Source organism: Scyliorhinus torazame, chromosome 1 (genome assembly GCF_047496885.1).
Source record: "Scyliorhinus torazame isolate Kashiwa2021f chromosome 1, sScyTor2.1, whole genome shotgun sequence".
Lineage (NCBI taxonomy): Eukaryota > Metazoa > Chordata > Chondrichthyes > Carcharhiniformes > Scyliorhinidae > Scyliorhinus > Scyliorhinus torazame.
Window position 1 is genome coordinate 70639587 of NC_092707.1, and position 18836 is coordinate 70658422.

An 18836-nucleotide genomic window follows, 5' to 3' on the forward strand; every position below is an offset into this window, starting at 1 on the left:
CCCATTCTCCATGGCAACTATACAACACAAGCTTTACATTATGTAAAACAAATAGCAGATCAACATGACTCTCTTCATTGTTCTATTTTACCTTAAGAAGAGATAGTTTAAAACATAACGATTTTATAAAATTTTGCATTCGTAACAATATTCACATCAATTTTACTTTCTTCCTTCCTCTTGTAAAGGCCATGGTGCCTTCCTTAAGTCACATGATATACAGTAAGTGTATGCTTGTGAGGAACAGATAATTTCTGACCAATTGTTTCATAAAGCTTTCACCGCTGTGATTTTCCTCACCTCATGCTTGGGCCTGTAGTAAACTAATCAACAGAGGCTGATTGAGATGATTAGTCAACATCTATATTATTGTTTTTGCAGGAGATTACTTGGATGATAGAAGATAAACCAGATGGATCTCACATAACAATTGCTCGGTTGTAATTCCCAGATTCCAATTTTCTAAACTACAGTCCAACAACTGACTGCCACTTTCCGATATCCCATTTACCTGCCCAGATGCTGGGGCAATGGTGACTATGGGAGCGAAGGCAATAGTGGGCAGCATGCTAGCACGTGGGCGGCATGGTAGCACAATGGTTAGTACAGTTGCTTCACGGCTCCAGGGTCCCAGGTTCCATTCCCGGCTTGTGTCACTGTATGTTCGGAGTCTGTACGTTCTCCCCGTGTCTGCGTGGGTTTCCTCCGGGTGCTCCGGTTTCCTCCCACAGTCCAAAGATGTGCATGCTAGGTGGATTGGCCATGCTAAATTGCCCTTAGGTTAGGTCGGGCTACTGGGTTACAGGGATAGGATGGAAGTGTGGGAAGTAGGTGCTCTTTCCAAGAGCCGGTGCAGGCTCGATGGGCCGAATGGCCTCCTTCTGCACTGTAAATTCTATGATTCTAATAGCAGAGAACAGGGAGCCCAGTGATGGAGGACTGAGGGATTTAGAGCTAGTGTGAATAAAAGGTAGAGAGAGATTTATAAGAGGAGAACAAATATGTCCAAGTGAACACAGAGCTCGGGGCAGTCAGTGGAGCCTGCCATGGATAAGGATGATAAAGATGCAGAGTTTAGTGAAAGTGCGAATATGGGCCGGAGTATTTTGAATGACTTGAATGACATTTTAGCCAGGAGATATAGAATAAACTTTATAATTGTCAGCAATTCAGCACAGATCAAAATCTTTGAATTGCCATTTTCTTTAACCCCTGGCAATGTGTAGGTTCTCAACAGAATACAGCTGAAGTGCGACAGCAACTAGATGGCGCAATGTAACAGTTTTTAACAGAGAAAAGCAGACAGGATGTCATGTGACAACAGCATATGTACCACAACTGCAGGGGCATACCATTTGAGCGCACTAGTTACCCTATCAAAGACAGACATGATTTGTAATGTTTGTCGGCAATGAGGAATTATGCAGAGCACTTTGAATGAGAGTCTAAAAGAAAAATAAATGGCGAGATGAAAGTGATTCATTTTTGACCACAGCTGCGATGAGCATTTCAGTTGACATTAATCTCCTGCAGAACCCGACAAAATGGTAGGTGCTGGATTTTGTAAGATCATTGCTGACAATGTCTTCTTTCAGCGCTAGCATTTTTCAGCGGGAGTGACCATCATGTGCATAGGTATTGATAGGGACTGAGCATCACTTTCAAATGTGCTAATTAATAGAGCTGTCAAGTCAGAGTCAGCTCATCAAAATTTCCAGTAAGCTCTTGCCCAATAAGCACGGCAGAATCTTTTAAAACGGAGGTCAGAATTTTCAACAGTGTGTAAATGAAGGCAAAAGGTTATCACACTAAAATAAATTTGGAGAAAATGCATTTTCATCTCAATAACCTTATGCTTTCATTCAAGTCTGCTGATAAAAATTACAGGCAGATTCTTTGTTTAGAGACTGCCTATATTTACTTCATACAGTTCACAAATGCATAAGGTGATTGTTCCTTCATCCTTCATCTCGTTGTCTCCACAAACTACTCACAACTGCAAGAATGTGGCTTCGATGGAGACAAACCCCAGATTCGAGAGGACAAGAATTGCCAATTCATCAGTGATAGGACAAGGGGCTCAGAGTTTGCTGCTGTATAAATCAGCACAGAAACGAGAACGAGATCAAAGACTGAAATTTATCAGAGATAACTGCATTATTTATTTTTTCTTCTTGTGAATGGTGAGTCTGAGTCCAATAGTCCAATGCAAAATATCATGCCCTTGAAATCATTGCTGTGGAAATATCTTGACATTATCGTACTCACAGCTTGCTTTTGTAAAGGGCTCACTTGCATGGGTTATTTAAAACATATAGGTGTCTCAAAGGAAACATTACTGAGAGTTAAATAAATGGACAGAGAAGCAGAGACATGAAGAAAGAGAAAATAAATGAAAAAGAATAACTGGATAAAACGCACTTTTATCAGCAAGGTGATTTATTTTTGCTTGTAAAAAGTGTATTCTTCAAATAAACTGCTGTTCGAAATGATATATTGTCTGGTAAGTAAATGATGACTCATGGTGCTATCTTTATTATGTATACCATCACCTTGTTATATTCAAGGCTCTACTCGCATTTATTTTTGACAGTCTCGAACTACAGTCTCAGTGGTCTCTCAAAAAACAAGTGATTACGATCAAATTGGGCATACTATCAGTAAACACCGTGCAGACTGCCTTCACAAAGCAGTTTTTTTTTGCCTTCTACTTCCACTTGGAACCAAATGAGTTCTACATTCTAATCCACTGCTTATTTTTTTAATTCTTCATGGGATGTGGGCTTTGCTGGCAATGACTGTATGTGTTTCCCATCTCTAATTGTCCTAAAACTGGGCAACTTATGAGGCAATTTCAGAGTCAACCACATTACTGTGGGTCTGGAGTCACATGTAGGCCAGACCAGGTAAGGTTGGCAGATTTCCTTCCCGAAAGGCCATTTTGTAACCAGGGGCGGGATTTTCCGACCCCCCGCCGGGTCGGAGAATTGGCGGGAGCTGGCGTGAGTCCCGCCCCCGCCGGTTGCCGAATTCTCCGGCACCGGATATTTGGCGGGCACGGGAATCGCGCCGCACTGGTCGGCAGCCCCCCCCCCCCCCCACCCTCCGCCGGCGATTCTCCGGCCCGCGATGGGCTGAAGTCCCGCTGCTGGAATGCCTGACCCGCCGGCGAGAATCAAACCACCTCTCTTACCGGCGGGACTAGGCGGCGCGGGTGGGCTCTGGGGTCCTGGGGAGGGCGTGTGGTGATCGGGCTCCAGGGGGTGCCCCCACGGTGGCCTGGCCCGCGATCGGGGCCCACCAATCTGCGGGCGGGACAGTACCATGGGGGCATTCTTTTTCCTCCACCTCGGCCACAGCCTTCACCATGGCCGACGCATAAGAGACACCCCCACCCTGCACATGCGCGGGGATGATGTCAGCAGCCGCTGACGCTCCCGCGCATGCGCGGACTTCCGCCGGTCAGCGAAGTCCTTTCGGCCCCAGCTGGTGTGGCGCCAAAGGCCTTCCACGCCAGCCGGTGGAGCGGAAACCACTCCAGCGTGGGCCTAGCCCCTCACGGTGAGGGCTTGGCCCCTAAATGTGTGGAGAAATCCGCACCTTTGGAGCGGCCCGACGCCGGAGTGGTTCACGCCACTCCATCCCGCCGGGACCCCCCCGCCCCGCTGGGTAGGGGAGAATCCCGGCCCAGGTGTTTTTTACAATAATTGAGCATAGTTGTCATGGTCACCATGACTGAGACGAGCTTTATATTCCAGATTTATTAACGGGATTTAAATTCCGCCAGCTGCTGTGGATAGATTTGAACCCGTGTCCCCAGAGCACTCGCCTGGACCTCTGGATGACTAATCCACTGACATTACCACTCTGCCATAATCTCCCCTTAATATGGGTATATTTTGTTTTTAGGAAAAATCATTTTCTTCACTGTTTGGGTAAGTTACATCGACCAATGAGCAGAGTGACAGCGCCAATTTCCTCTGGTCACATTTGTGATGCACAACTTCAGCCAATTACCACTCAGGTGGAGGGAAAATACTCACCATTGCCATTCCTCGCTTTCAAGTGTAAGGTAGGGCCCACAATTTCACAAAACCTCACCTCTTTTGTGCAATTTTCAGCTTCCTCAAGCTCCAGGCTGTCTGTTGATTAGTGTAGGTTTTCTATTCAATTGACTGGTGCTATGTTATAAAGAGCAAATCCAGACGGTGACAGTGATAGATATTTTTTTAAATGTAGAAGAGGTGTAAATGCGTCTTTCAGAGATGTTTAACCGAGCCTCTGTCTGCCTGACCAGGTTGATGTGAAATATCCAACGATGGCATTCAAAGAAGCTTGCAGTTCTCCCAGTGCCATGCCCAACACCTATTGCTCAACAATTAACCCTAATATCCATTGACTGGCAATTCATCTAACTTTCCGTCTGTGGGACTCTTCCTGTGCAAAAGTAGTGACTACGCTTGCCAGCTTTAACAGGGACTACGCATCAGAGGCAATTCACTGTTGGCAGAGCACATAGGGTGCCCTGAGGACATGAAAAGTGCTGTGAAAATTTAACTTTTATTTCCCATTTTTGGAAGGCTAAGAGGAAATGTAAACATGCACAGTTAATGTAAAAAGGGAAAGAATTTTTAATAATAACATAATTAAAAACCCAGTTAACAAGTAGGACAAACAGAAATAGCTAATCTGCACTGGACAGTGAGAAAACAGCAGACATGAATATTTGCCTCAGTTTTTATAGGATAAGATGAGAGAGGTGCGCCCAAAAAAGATATGGGGTACAACTTTAGGAATGTTGAGCGGTCGACCAATGCTATCCTGAGAGTCAAATCTCAGAAGTCCGCTGCCATTTCGCGCTCACTTCAGCATTGATTGGCAGTGGACAGGACTTACATCCACCCTTGGGAAGGAAGTCCTGCCATGAGAGCTGTCGGCCAATTAGATTAGCCATCGGCTCTCCAATCCAGCCAGGCACAGCGCTGCAGTAGCCATAAGTAGTTCAACAGCGTTTTGTCTGGGACTGAGTCCTGGGTCCATCGTGAAGTTAACGTCCAGGGATCCAGAGCCAGGAGGTGATCACAGTGTCAGGGGTAGGCTGGGGGGTATCATAGACTATCATAGAATTTACAGTGCAGAAGGAGGCCATTCGGCCCATTGAGTCTGCACCGGCTCTTGGAAAGCACACCCTACCCAAGGTCAACACCTCCACCCTATCCCCATAACCCAGTAACCCCACCCAACATTAAGGGCAATTTTGGACACGAAGGGCAATTTATCATGGCCAATCCACCTAACCTGCACATCTTTGGACTGTGGGAGGAAGCCGGAGCACCCGGAAGAAACCCACGCACACACGGGGAGGATGTGCAGATTCCGCACAGACCGTGACCAAAGCCGGAATCGAACCTGGGACCCTGGAGCTGTGAAGCAATTGTGCTATCCACAATGCTACCGTGATGGCTAGAGCTCCAATGTCCCAGAGGGAAGGACACCCCAACCCTGCAGCGACATTCAGATTGAAGACCCCCACCCCCCCCCCCCCCCCTTCCCTCTGTGAGAAACAGAGAAAAGTTTATTTCTCTGTTTCCCACCCCAATCACACTCATTCCCACCAGCCTAGAAATTGAGACTGGGCAGTAAAAGGCCCTTAAGTGGGCACTTAAGGGTCTTAATAGGTGAAACGGTGGGTCCCCCCCCCCCCTCCCACGAGGCCTGCCCAGCCAACTGTTAAATTGTGTCTGCGTTAGTCACAAGGGAGAATGTTATCCAATTAATGTTATCATCAAATAAGAGAGATAAAAGGCGCGATGTGGCAAAGAAAAGAGTCCCACCTTGGGTGTGAACAGTGGGGTATTTCTCGTAGCCGAGAACAACCACTCTATTAAATGGGACTTTGTTTTTTTTTTTGCCCTCGGTCAGGTTCAGCTCGTCAGTGCAGGAAGAGATCGGGCCCCATTTTGAAATGCCGCTCCAATTTCATAAACCACTCAGTCAGCCCACCGCGGCCTCTGAACCTGCCCCCCCAATTTACGTCTGAGGGGGTTCTTGAGCCCCTTCCTCACCCCACCACTTAAGAGCAGGGCACCACCAGGCCCAATCCCTGGCATGGGCAACCTGGTATCTGCGCACCTTGGTGCCAGGCTAGCACCTGGTGCCATTACACCTGGTCCACGTTTGCGTGGAACAGTGCCAAACGGCGCCCGGTCTAGGGCCCGCTGTGGAGGCTGTTAGTTCCCAGGCTCTGAGATAATCCGGCACAGACATATTTAAGTGACCTTAAAGAAGTTAATCTGGGTCTTGCCCAGCGAGGGCGAGATCCATATTGTGATGTCTCACGGGATCACGTTAGATCTTACGAGGTGTTCCGAGTGTCGCAAATCTCGCCAGGTGGCCTCATTGCGTCACTGAGCCGGGTGCAACGAGGCCGTTCGATCGCACCCAATGTCACCAGGCATAGGTGGTATGCATATGATAATATTCAATAGATAACAAAAACTAATCCAATGTTTTACAAAAAATTATATGCACTTTCCAAAATATTTTGAGCGTGGGAATTATGCCTCGGATTGTTGACAAATATTGTATTGCTTCTCAGTAAAACGAAAATGGGTTAGCTAGAAAATTACAGCCCAGTTATAATCTTTCATACCACAGAATAATTTTAATGAGATGTTAGTATAGTTTACATTATTACAATGATACATTAGTATTAGGAATGATTTGACTCACTGCTTAATCTGTTGAGCGTTTATGCTTTTGTTTAAAAAATAATATTGGCTCATACCTGCCATAATTGCCACCCCAGAGGGACTTGCCTTCACTGGAGTTGCAAAGCCCCTGCCGAGCCCCACCTTCCTCATTCATTCTGGGTGAGACAGGAACAGCGAAGCACGCTCCCCGGCTACTTCAGTGTGGGGAAATGCAGTTCAGTGAAGGGGGACGTACCCTCTTTTTACAGCACTAGCTACCATTTAAAATGAGTATTAAAAGGGAGAAGGTAAATTTCAAAGGTAAGTGTAGGATGTGGTCCAGACATCGGACTGGGGGGTTGTTGGGGACAGGGGCGGGTGGTAGGGGGAGAGTCATTCTTGGTTTTACCCGGCCTGTCACTTCTTCTAGGTGCTGCTCTCACACCCGCAGCAAGGGTGGAGGCAGTCTGTGGAGTTGTCTGCCCTGTTGCCTTTGGCCGAATGGCCTCCTTCTGCACTGTAAATTCTATGATAATCTATGATTAATCTAGGACAAAGGTTTGGCACAATATCGTGGGCCGAAGGGCCTGTTCTGTGCTGTATTTTTCTATGTTCTATGTTCTATGACTTCGGCAACCGCTCATTGGACAGCCAAAGCCTGGAAGACCCCAGCTGTCTTTGGCTTTCCCCCCCCATAGGCCGCTACCCTCTGCAGCGACAGAGAATGAGGCTAATGTTGTGTTATGTACTCTGGGATAACACAGGCTGCAACTGGATGCAGCTTTAACCAAAAGATACTCCAGACCTTGAAGTTAGTTCAATCTGATTTATTGAACCAGTAGCACAGTTCTCTATGAGTTCAACTCCCGGCTAACCTAAGTGTGGATACTGTACATATGGTGGAAGGGAAATTAACATAAACCAACTTCGAAGCATGCTGGGAAATGCTTGACTATGATTCAACACTGCTTTTGAATGAAAATAAGTAGGTCAGGTAACATAAATGAAATACTGCTGAAATATTCTGGTTTCGGCCTTATTATGAAAACACATTGTCCTCTGAAAGATAACAAAATGTGTACTCGAGTTGTTTTTAGCCAAGGGCAAGAACATACGTACTACGTATTTCATCTTACGTACTTTCCAAGGTCTATTTAATATAAACATGCCTGTTTACTTCAAGCTGTTATTTCAGACTATAAAACATGCTGCCTTTAATCGAATCTCAGAGTGCAGTGCACTGGCTTTTGCAGCTGGAACACTCTCTCTCTGCAAATATATTTGTGTAAATAAATTTCTTTAAATCAAACCTCAAGGAATTTGTCTTTATTATGATTTCCACGGCACATACCCATCCTGACTCACTCTGTCGATGTTCATCAGTAGAAAGAGGCGGAGTGTGAGTGCCTCGTGCCTTTTATAGTGAGATATCACCCCCGAGTGTCCTGCCTGCTCATTGGTCATGTCCTGTTCTCTGTGTTCATTAGCTGCCTGTCTGTATATCATTATCTGCATGTCTCCATATCATGACATCTCCCTTTTTAAAAAATGTTTTGTTGGCACATGGGAATGTACTTCGATGTGGTGGCATATATTAACATATTTACAAGCGGTCGCATATGTGAACGTATTTACAGGTGAAGACAGCTGTCTAATGTGGAAAACAGAACATAGCAAACAAAACAAATGTTCATAAGTCCAGTCTGTGGGGCTTGCGTAAGATCCTTGTCGACCACTGGAGAGGTGGTGGTGGGGACGACGGTGCCTTGACAGGCGGGATGGAAGCCTGACTGGTGGCCTCGTAGTTTGAGGTATCAGGAGGTGGCAAAACAACGGACGGAAACGGAGAAGAAAGTGGTTGCGGGCAGGCAAATTTGCGTAGTGCCCGTCTGTTTCGTTGCACAACAGAACCATCAACCATACGTACAACATACGAGCGGGGCGCAGCCTGTCGAACAACGACAGCTGGAGCAGACCAGCCAGTATCCGGTATCTTGATCCTGACAATGTCTGTCAGGGATAACACGGGCAAATCGGTGGCATGAGCATCATAGCCCTGCTTTTGCTGGTTTTGGAGCTGCTGCACCTTCAGCAGCACTGGGAGGTGATCCAGGTTGGGCAAGTGTATGACTGGAAGTGTCGTCTGCGGGTCCCTGTTCATCAAGAGTTGAGCCGGTGACATGCCAGTGGACAGTGGGGTCACACTGTACGCAAGCAGCACGAGGTAGATGTCAAAAGCAGAATCCGCGGCCTTGCAGATGAGCTGTTTCACAATGTGCACCCCTTTTTCAACCTTCCCATTGGACTGCGGATAGTGTGGGCTGGAAGTGACATGTTTGAAATGGTATGACTTGGCAAACATAGACCACTCGTGGCTGTTGAAGCACGGGCCATTGTCACTCATGACAGTGAGTGGGATACCATACCTGGAGAACGTCTCCTTACAGGCCTTAATGACGGTCTGAGATGTGAGGTCCGAGAGCTTCACGACTTAAGGATAATTGGAGAAATAGTCAATCATCAACACGTAGTCACAACCATTCGCACGAAAGAGGTCAATGCCAACCTTGGACCACGGGGTGGTCTCGATTTCATGCTGCTGGAGCGTCTCCTTGCTCTGCGCTGGAAGCATTGACAGGTTGCACAGTTGAGGACCATGTTTGAGATGTCCTGGCTGATGCTGGGCCAGTAGACAGCCTGCCTGGCTCTGCGTCTGCGCTTCTTGACGCCCAGGTGTCCCTCGTGGATTTGGCGGAGCACCAAGCTCTGGAGACTGAGTGGAATGTCAATCCGGTCCAGCTTTTTAGGATACCATCAATCACCATCAGGTTGTCCTTTACATTGTAAAATTAAGGGCACTGCCCTTTCTGCCAGCCATTGGCGAGGTGGTGCATGACACGCTGCAAGAGGGGGTCTTTGGCTGTCTCCTCGCGGATACGAACCACCTTCTCATCAGACGGCAGGAGGGTGCTAGCACATAGCTGCACCTATGATTCAATCTGCCGGATGATTTACAACGGTTCACTAGGCAATGTGATGGAGCGGGACAATGCATCAGCGATGATGAGCTCCTTGCTAGGTGTGTACGCTAAGTCAAAGTCGTACCTTCTGAGTTTGAGGAGGATGAGCTGCAACCGAGGCTTCATGTCATTCAGGTCCTTGTGGATAATGTGGACCAAAGGCCTATGATCCATCTCGACAGTGAATGTCGGCAGGCCGTAGACATAGTCGTGAAACTTGAGAATGCCAGTGAGAAGACCCAGGCATTCCTTCTCTATTTGTGCATACCTTGTTTCAGTGGGCATCATGGCCCTCGGTGCGTAGGCTGCCGGTGCCCAGGATGAAGTGTCATCGCGGTGAAGCAGCACTGCACCGATGCCATCCTGGCTCGCATCTGTCGAGATCTTCGTCTCCCTGCCTGGGTCGAAAAATGCCAAGACGGGTGTAGTGGTGAGCTTGGCTTTCAGCTCCAACCACTCTGCCTGATGTGCTGCCTTCCACTCGAAGGCAGTGGACTTTTTCACCAGGTTTCGTAGGGCCGTGGTGTTTGAGGCCAGGTTTGGGATGAACTTGCCCAGAAAATTGACCACGCCCAGGAAGCGCAACATCGCCTTCTTGTCTTCAGGGACCTTCATGGCTTTGATGGCCTTGACCTTGTCTGTGTTCGGGCGCATGCCCTGCTGAGAGATCTGGTCACCTAGGAGCTTGAGTGTCGACATGCCAAAGCAACATTTGGACCTGTTCAGCTTCAGGCCATTAGCATGGACACGGCGGAATACATGCTCTTCAGGGGTCGTGGACCATATAATAATGTCGTCCACATACACACAAACCCCTTCAATACCCTCCATCATCTGCTCCATGATGCGATGGAAGATCTCCGATGCCGAGACAATGTCAAACGGCATGCGATTATACCAGTAACTGCCAAACGGTGTGTTGAAGGTGCAGAACTTTCGGCTGGGCTCATTCAGCTGGATTTGCCAAAATCCATGTGACGCATCTAACTTGGTGAAAAAACATGCGTGTGCCATCTCACTGGTGAGTTCCTCCCGCTTCGGGATGGGGTAGTGGTCACGCATTATATTCTTGTTGAGATCCTTGGGATCAATGCAGATGCGCAGGTCTCCCGAAGGCTTTCTGACACATCCCATCGAGCTGACCCAGTCAGTCGGTTCGGTTACCTTGGAAATGATGCCCTGTTGCTGAAGATCCTTGAGCTGTGCCTTCAGGCGCTCCCTCAGCGGAGCCGGGACCCGGTGTGGTGCGTGGACCATTGGCTTTGCATCAGGTCGTAGCAGAATCTTGTATCGATGTGGCAGCGTGCCCATCCTGTCGAACACATCCGGAAACTGAGCGAAGATATCGTCAATGCCGGCCTAAAGATCCACATTGGAGGATGTCGTTGTGTTACCCCGCTGCACGATGTTCAGCTGCTTGCAGGCATGCGCGCCAAGTAGGGATGCCCTGTCTGGCTTGGCAATTTCAAAACGTAACCGTGCATGGGTGCTCCGGTTGGAGACGAGTATATGGCAGGATCCCAGTGCCGTGATGGCATTTCCATTGTAGTCCAGGAGCCTGCAGGCTGCTGGAAGGACCTTGGAGGGCTTCTTGATGCGTTTGAAATCTGCCTGTGAGAGGAGGTTGGCAGAAGCACCTGTCTCCTGGATGGAGCAGTGGTTGACCTGCATCACCGCACGAGGATGGATTGAATTTGTGATGAGTTGGGTGTGGCATATTCACATTTGGTAATGATGCCCACACAGTAGGCAGAGTCCAGGCATTCTTCCTTTGGATCCGTTGTGCTGCCAGGATCAGAATCCTCTAATCGGTGTTGCACACCCTGAACGCGCCATCGTCGGAATTGGGAGTGCTGGCCCCTGACTGGTGGTGCAGACCTGCACAAGGCTGCATAGTGTCCGCAGTTTAAACATCGCCTGCCTCTTGCAAGGCAGTGTTTCTTTAAGTGGGCGTTACCGCAGTTCCAACACGTCATGACGTCGGCGTCCTGATGCTCCGAGTGTCATTGCACATGCACAGTGCGGGTGTCGGCCGCTTCGTTATCCCGTTCGCATCGCGCATGCGTGGGACCCCGGGAAAAGCGTGCAAAATGGCCGCTTTCATCAATGCTGAGGCGCTGCATCCAGGAGATGGCCTGCATATTCTCTGCCTCGTGGGAGGCAAGTTTCTCATTTTCAGCTGATATGTACTGGGCATAACGATTTTTGCCGTGCTCATGCACTGTGCATGTTTCAATCGCGACTGGCAAGGTCATATGCTTGATTTTCAATAACTGCTCTCTCAGAGGATCAGAGTGAACTCCAAAAACGATTTGGTCTCTAATCATGGAGTCAGCAATATCACCAAAGTTGCAGGACAGCGCCAGCAGGCGGAGGTTAGTTAAGAAGGAGTTGAAAGATTCATTTTTACCTTGTAAACGCTGTGTGAATATGTAGCGCTCGAAGATTTCATTGGGGTCCACTTCACGGTGATTGTCAAACTTGTCCAGGATGGTCTGAAACTTTGTCTTGTCCTGGCCTTCGGTGAAGTGAAAAGAGTTGAAGAGTTCGATGGCTTGATCACCCGCTGTTGAGAGGAGAAGCGCGATCTTCCTTGCATCAGACGCACCCACGAGGTCTGAAGCTTCGATGTACAGCAGAAACTTTTGCTTGAATGTCCGCCAGTTGGCACTGAGATTGCCGGAGGTCCTGAGCTGGTGAGGAGCCTGAATCTTCTCCATGGTGCCAGGATACATTCGCTGGTCGTCACAGAACGGACTGAGGTAAACCACCTGGATCAAGCAGCCTCCTGGTAGCATGATGTGTTATGTACTCTGGGATAACACAGGCTGCAACTGGATGCAGTTTTAACCAAAAGATACTGCAGACCTTGAAGTTAGTTCAATCTGATTTATTGAACCAGTAGCACAGTTAGCACAGTTCTCTATGAGTTTGACTCTCTGCTAACCTAAGTGTGGTTACTCTGTCTGACTGAACCTGACCAGCTCTTAGCCACGTGCTGGAGGTGTGATACTGTACATCCACCCTGACTCACTCTGTAGATGTTCATCAGTCGAAAGAGGCGGAGTGTGAGTGTCTCGTGCCTTTTATAGTGAGATACCAACCTTGAGTGTCCTTACTGATCATTGGTCATGTCCTGTTCTCTGTGTTCATTAGCTGCCTATCTGTGCCTGTCTGTATATCAATATCTGCATGTCTGCCTATCATGACAGCTAAGGTCGAGGGGATTCAAAAGGAGCAGACAACCTCTGAGGGTCTTGAGTGAACGACCCAGGGTTCTCAGCTGCTGTTTCTTCCCACTTCCAGTGCCCAAGGAGCCCAGCCTGACCCCTTGATGGGAAGGGACACCTGGAGGGACGTCGAGGGGTCTCATTCCCCTCCTGCATTGTCACTGCATGTACCCATCCACGGCAACAGTGATGGAATGTAGGTCTATGCATATCTCTGGCAGAAAGGGAGCATCCTCCTGGACCAGGGTCTCCATGGCATTCACCACCTTTCCGATGGAGACCTTGATTCACATACATGCTGGCAACATTTCATTTGCGAGCTAGCAGACGGACTCCTCCAACTCATGTGTCGCTCTGTCGCAGGCTTCTAACAGCTCTGCCTAATGTTGCCCCACATCTTACTGACTCTCCACCATGAGTTGGAAGGCCGATTCCAGAGGCTCGTCATTAGACCGGGACCTCACAGATGCCTTTTCCCAACTGTCCTCGGAGAGCCGTGAGTCTGGCTGAATCTCACCTGGTGTGGCCTACATGTGACTCCAGACACACAGCAATGTAGTTGACTTTTAAATGCCGTATGAAATGCCCTAGCAAGCCACTCAGTTCAAGGAGTGACCAAGGGTGACAAATCCCTTGAATGAATAAAGAAAAAAATAAATGTTTGCTGAAGGGTGAAGGAGGCACTCTATTGCAGAGTGGATGTACTGAAATGGGGCTGTGAGCCAGGACATGCATTTCCACTGGGCCTTGGACCTTGAAATAGTGCAGTCTTTGTGGTTTGTATAACTATCTGATGACACTTACCCTGGCAGAGGGAACAAGGCCATTCATCTTCTTCCAGCAGTGCATACCCCCATCTTGTGCATCCCCTGGGCACTGATGGCATTGGCCACCTGCCCCATGTAGTATCAGTTTCCCCGCTTGCACTCCTCTCCTCAGGTGGGTAGAGCACACCTACACATCCAGGAGGATGCACGGAGAGGCGCGATTGAGTTTCAGAAATAAGTCGGAGGATGACCTTTCAGACATCTCTCCGTTTTTGGTCTGACATTGTGAATATTCGACACCATCAAGCCCACCCCATCATGGTTGCATAATTAATTATGTCAGGACCAGAGGATATGGAGTGGCTTCCCAACAGCCTCCGCAGCAGGAAAGACTCCTCGTCCTCATTCCTGCCATGGGCCTTATCCCAGAGGGGAGAATTACGTCAGCTGTTTTTCTTCGCATTCAATCTCACCAAGCCTACTTTTGTCATGAGCACCTACATTCAATGCAAAGTATTCCTCACATGTTTCACTGTATTTACTTGGGGAGTGAGTTTCTCCAAGACTGTGCTTCCCAAAAAAGCCAAATAATAGCAAAGGGTTTTTAGTGTTCATAGTTTTTTGTTTCTATTAAAAGATTTCAAAGGAGAAAGCATTGGAGCTCGATTTGGCAACTGGGAGCTTCTAACAGAATGCAACAGGAACAAGTGGTTGTGAGCACAATTTTTGATTCCCCACAATAGGTTTTGATCATCATAACATCTTGAAATCAAACAGGACCAGCTGGGGCCAGCTCGAGCTATTTATCTTAAATAAGTTCTTTATATTCATTATGAACAAGAAGATGAAAGGCAGATGGACTTCTTTTTAAAAAGGGGTACATGTTAAATCCGGGTAGGAAAGACGCATTGAAATGCGGATTTACTTATTGCTTTGAATATTCATTTACATAGGCCATCACGAGAATTGAAAAACTGCATTTCAAATCCACAAAATTTCTAGCTTTTGTCTGGAGTTGGCAATATCAGTTATGCAATAAAGAAAATTGTGGCCTTTTTACTCTCTCCATTGAGAAATGCCAAGTATGAAACTCAGCTTTCAGACCCTGGGCAAGATTCCCCGTTTCAGAGACGTGGGGCTGGATTCTCCATACCCCGATGCCGAAATCGCATTTGGCGACGGGACGGAGAATCCAGTTTCCCACGTGAAATCGGGAGCGGCGTAATGCGCCGATTATCCACCACGGGAGGCCACTGCCCGAGGCCCGCCCCGCTATTCTCCACCCCCGACCAGCTGAATTCCCAACGGCGTGGACCACTCACGGTCCTACCGTCCGCGATACCCGCGTGGCAGCTACGGACTCAGTCCGGGGCCGCCACAGGCGGTGGAGGGCCAATCGGCAGGCAGGGTAGGCCTCATTCAGGATCGGGCGGGTGTTCGTGCAGGCGGTCCAGGTCGGGCAAGCTGCCGATCGGGGGCAGTATTTTGGCGGTCCAGGTCCGCAGGCTGAGTCCGACATGGAGCACAACGCGGTCGCTGGAGGCCATTGCCGTGGGCATGTGCGGCCTCTGACCCGGAAGGGCGGGGGACCATATTGGCAACTGGAGCTGTGAGCTCCACGACAGCTGCCTGCTAGCTCCCTGCAAGACAGTGAATCCGTGGCTTTTTGACGCCAGTTTTTCTGGAGTAAAAGACCACAGTTTTCACGAAGGCGTGGTCTCATTTCGCTTAAGCTTAAGTGAATGGCGGGAGAGGCCAAAAATGAGAATTGCGCCATACGCTAGTTTTCGATGCAACCGGCCCGCTCCCGTAGGTGAAATCGGGATCTCGCCGTAGCGTGGCAAGAAACCAATTGTCACCACTTAAGCCTTATTTCCATATAATTAATGGGAGCCATCCCATATCCATCGGGTGGCACGGTCGCACAGTGCTTAGCACTGTTGCTTCACAGCACCAAGGACCCGGGATTGATTCCCGGCTTGAGTCACTGTCTGTGTGGAGTCTGCACGTTCTTCCCGTGTCTGCATGGGTTTCCTCCGGGTGCTCCGGTTTCCTTGCACAAGTTCCGAAAGACGTGCTGTTAGGTGAATTGGACATTCTGAATTCTCCCTTAATGTACCTGAAAAGGCACCGGAGTGTAGCGACTAGGGGATTTTCACAGTAACTTCATTGCAGTGTTAACGTAAGCCTACTTGTGACAATGATAAAGATTATTATGATTCAGCGGCCTCCCCAGCAAGTGCTCACACTGGCGTTGAGTCGTACTTCTTTATAAAAATGTGAATCTGGCGGAAGGGGCTTGCTTGGGGAGCCAAGGGGGTGAGTAGCCCTCTTTGGTCACAGGCAAAGAGCCTGGGGGTGCTGGGATTGCTCCCCTGTGCTCAGTGGGGGTTGGGGATCCTTGGCTAGGGGCGGGGGGGGGGGGGGGGGTTCCTCCGCAGGGGTGAGTCAGCAAAGGATGATGGGGGGATGTGCTGAGGGAGCAACTGGGGGGCAACCGCTCACAGCACCACAATGCCTACCTCGGATCATTTACGCATTCCGGAGGCAACACACGTCCCTTCCCGTCTGCGCCAATGACCACCCATAAACCCCACTGACTGCCGAGGCCTCTGGCCATGCGACTGAAGGCTATCACTAATAGGGAATTGGCAATCATAGTTAAGTGAGCACTTCACACACCCCAAGTGGATTCCCGTGGGTGGGCGGGCCATGTAGCATGTGGGAGCCATTGCCTAGCATCCCAATCATACCTTGATGCCTGAACACTGTGCTTGAACACTATGTTAGGCAACTCCACACACGCAGATGCCAACATCCGAACACTCAGTTGATGGAACACAGCTCTGGGGACATGTCCACGGGTCAGAGTGGGTAGGTGCCATGGGGAGCGGAGATGCCTGGAGAGATGGTCAGCCCGCATTGTGGAAGAAAGTGACAGAGGCGTCATACTGGTTGTGCACAAAGGTGTTTAATGTGTTTTACAATTCCCCACTCTCCCAATGGTGCTGCCACCCCACCCCCCAACCCCCACTCCCCCTCCCCACTCCTCACTGACCCCCCCAACTCCTTCACCCCTCCCCCGATGCCCTCAGTGATCCTCAACATGCTTGGCCCTCCTAGCTTTACCTGTACGTCGAGGTGTCTCCCCAGGATGCACATCTGAGGTGGAGGCAGCCAGCTGCTTACCACATCCCGTTGCCTTCGATATCCCTGGCGGGCATCCTCTGGGTGCCCTGGGGCCTGAGGGCCCTGGCGCACTAGTCAGTGGCACATGCAGAGCAGTGCCACCCTGACCCGTGTGCTGAATTCGAGATGCGCCTCATCAGAGGGGTGGAACTCGGTGGAACTGGTGGCCACCATCCCCACTCCATGGGACGGGTCCGGGTTGGCACCCAGCACCGCCGCCTCCTGGTTGGTGCCCATAGGGTCCTAGTGTTCACCTTGGGACAGAGGGGCAGCTGCTTCAAGCCCCGGCTGCCCCTGCATCATTTGGCTTTGCCAGCCCTGGCGGTTCCCCATAGTCTGCACCATAGTGTCAACTCCCTCAGCAATGCTCCTCTGTGACTGGGACATGCTCTGCAGTGCCTCGACAATGCTCACCTGTGACTGGGACTAGCACCACAGTGCCTCAGCCATTCCCATCTGAGAGCAGGACATATCCCGCAGAACTTCATCAAGGTCAGCCTGGTACTGGGTGACATCCCCCAGCGAGGCAGATATTCTGCCGAGACCCTCAGCAATGGTCATCACTGACTGTGCAACACCTTGGACACCATCACTAATGGTGCTGACGTTGTGCACCAGGCTCTCCACTGTGGTCGCTACCTGGGCAGTGTTGGCCTCGGTGCCACTCATTACCGGCGATATCTTCTGCACCCTTAACGTCTGGGACTCTGCCAAGCATCTGTGGATCTGCTGGACTGCCGCTGACATCTCCCTCTGAATGGCCTGGCTGCTCACTATCGCCTCCATCAGCTCCGGGCAACTCTGTTCCAGAGACTCAACATCAGGCTGGGACCGAGCTAAGTCCTGGGATCTCGCGGCCCTCCGACTGCTGTCTTGCCTGGGGCTTCCTGCCACCACCTGATGTACATCAGCAGCAGTGCGGTGCGCACCAGATTGTGCCCGAGAAGCCTGACCACAAAGTTTCCCACCGAGGTGTGTGTATCTGCGCGGGTGGAGGGTGGGGATGACAGCTGTGATGCAACTATAATGGTAGCATCCTCGGAGCTCTCCTCCGAGGTGTAAATCTATTTTGTTTTTGATTGTAAAGCCACAACCGATCTGCAAGTGAGGCAAAATAGCATTTGGAAACATAGAAAATAGAAGCAGGCATAGGCCATTCGGCCCATCGAGCATGCTCCTCCGTTCAATGTGATTATGGCTGATTCTCCATCTCAATGCCTTGAATTGTAGATATGGCCATAATTGAAAGTACTTCAACAAGAGATAGGTGCTGGAATTCATACTCCCTGTCAGATGTTCATGTCCACCAAGCAATATTGTTTGTAGACTTCTGAATATCTCGGCGCCATGCATACGTGAAGCGTTCTTCTCAGCTCTTCCACTCTTCCAGCCTAATCAGGCCAAGGAGAGACTAAATCTGGGAAAAGGATGGATAAATGAGCATTAATCCTGATTAGATTAGTGACAGTGCCATTTATCATGTAAAACAAACATGTAATATTCCAGTATTCTTCTCATTCATGTGAATCTAATATTGTGATTTGGCAGTCCTTCATCAACCAGCCGGAGGCAAACTTGACGTAAAAATGAACAAACCTGTGGAAAAAGACTGGGAATGCCCCGCACGCGGAGGCCGCACTTAGTCCCATTTCCTACACTGAGGAACTCCGCTCTCCAGAACGCCTCAGTGCAGGAAGAGATTGGAACACCATTTTTAAATGGTGTCCTGATCTCTCGACCACTCCAACACAACCCCTGAATTCCCCCAAGTCCTAACTCACCTGGGGAGGGGTTCGGGCCTGGGGATATCCTGCCTCTGTGAGGTAGGGTGTGGGGAGGACCAAGAACCCGCTGAGAGTGCTGGGAAACGCGCTGCTAAACGCGCTCGTCACAGTACTCTCTTGTAATTTGGTTAGGTCACACCCGTAGATAAGGAAC

The 18836-nt window shown here is 49.5% G+C and overlaps 1 long non-coding RNA gene across 1 annotated transcript in view; it reads left to right on the forward strand.

Moving 5' to 3' along the window:
- The first annotated feature begins 1370 nt into the window (after nt 1–1370).
- LOC140429509 (uncharacterized) overlaps nt 1371–18836 on the forward strand; it is a 36650-nt gene continuing 19184 nt past the window's right edge. Inside the window, exons 1-2 of the long non-coding RNA XR_011949104.1 lie at nt 1371–1547; nt 3910–4072. This is a non-coding gene — a long non-coding RNA (uncharacterized lncRNA). The remainder of the gene's footprint in view (nt 1548–3909; nt 4073–18836) is intronic.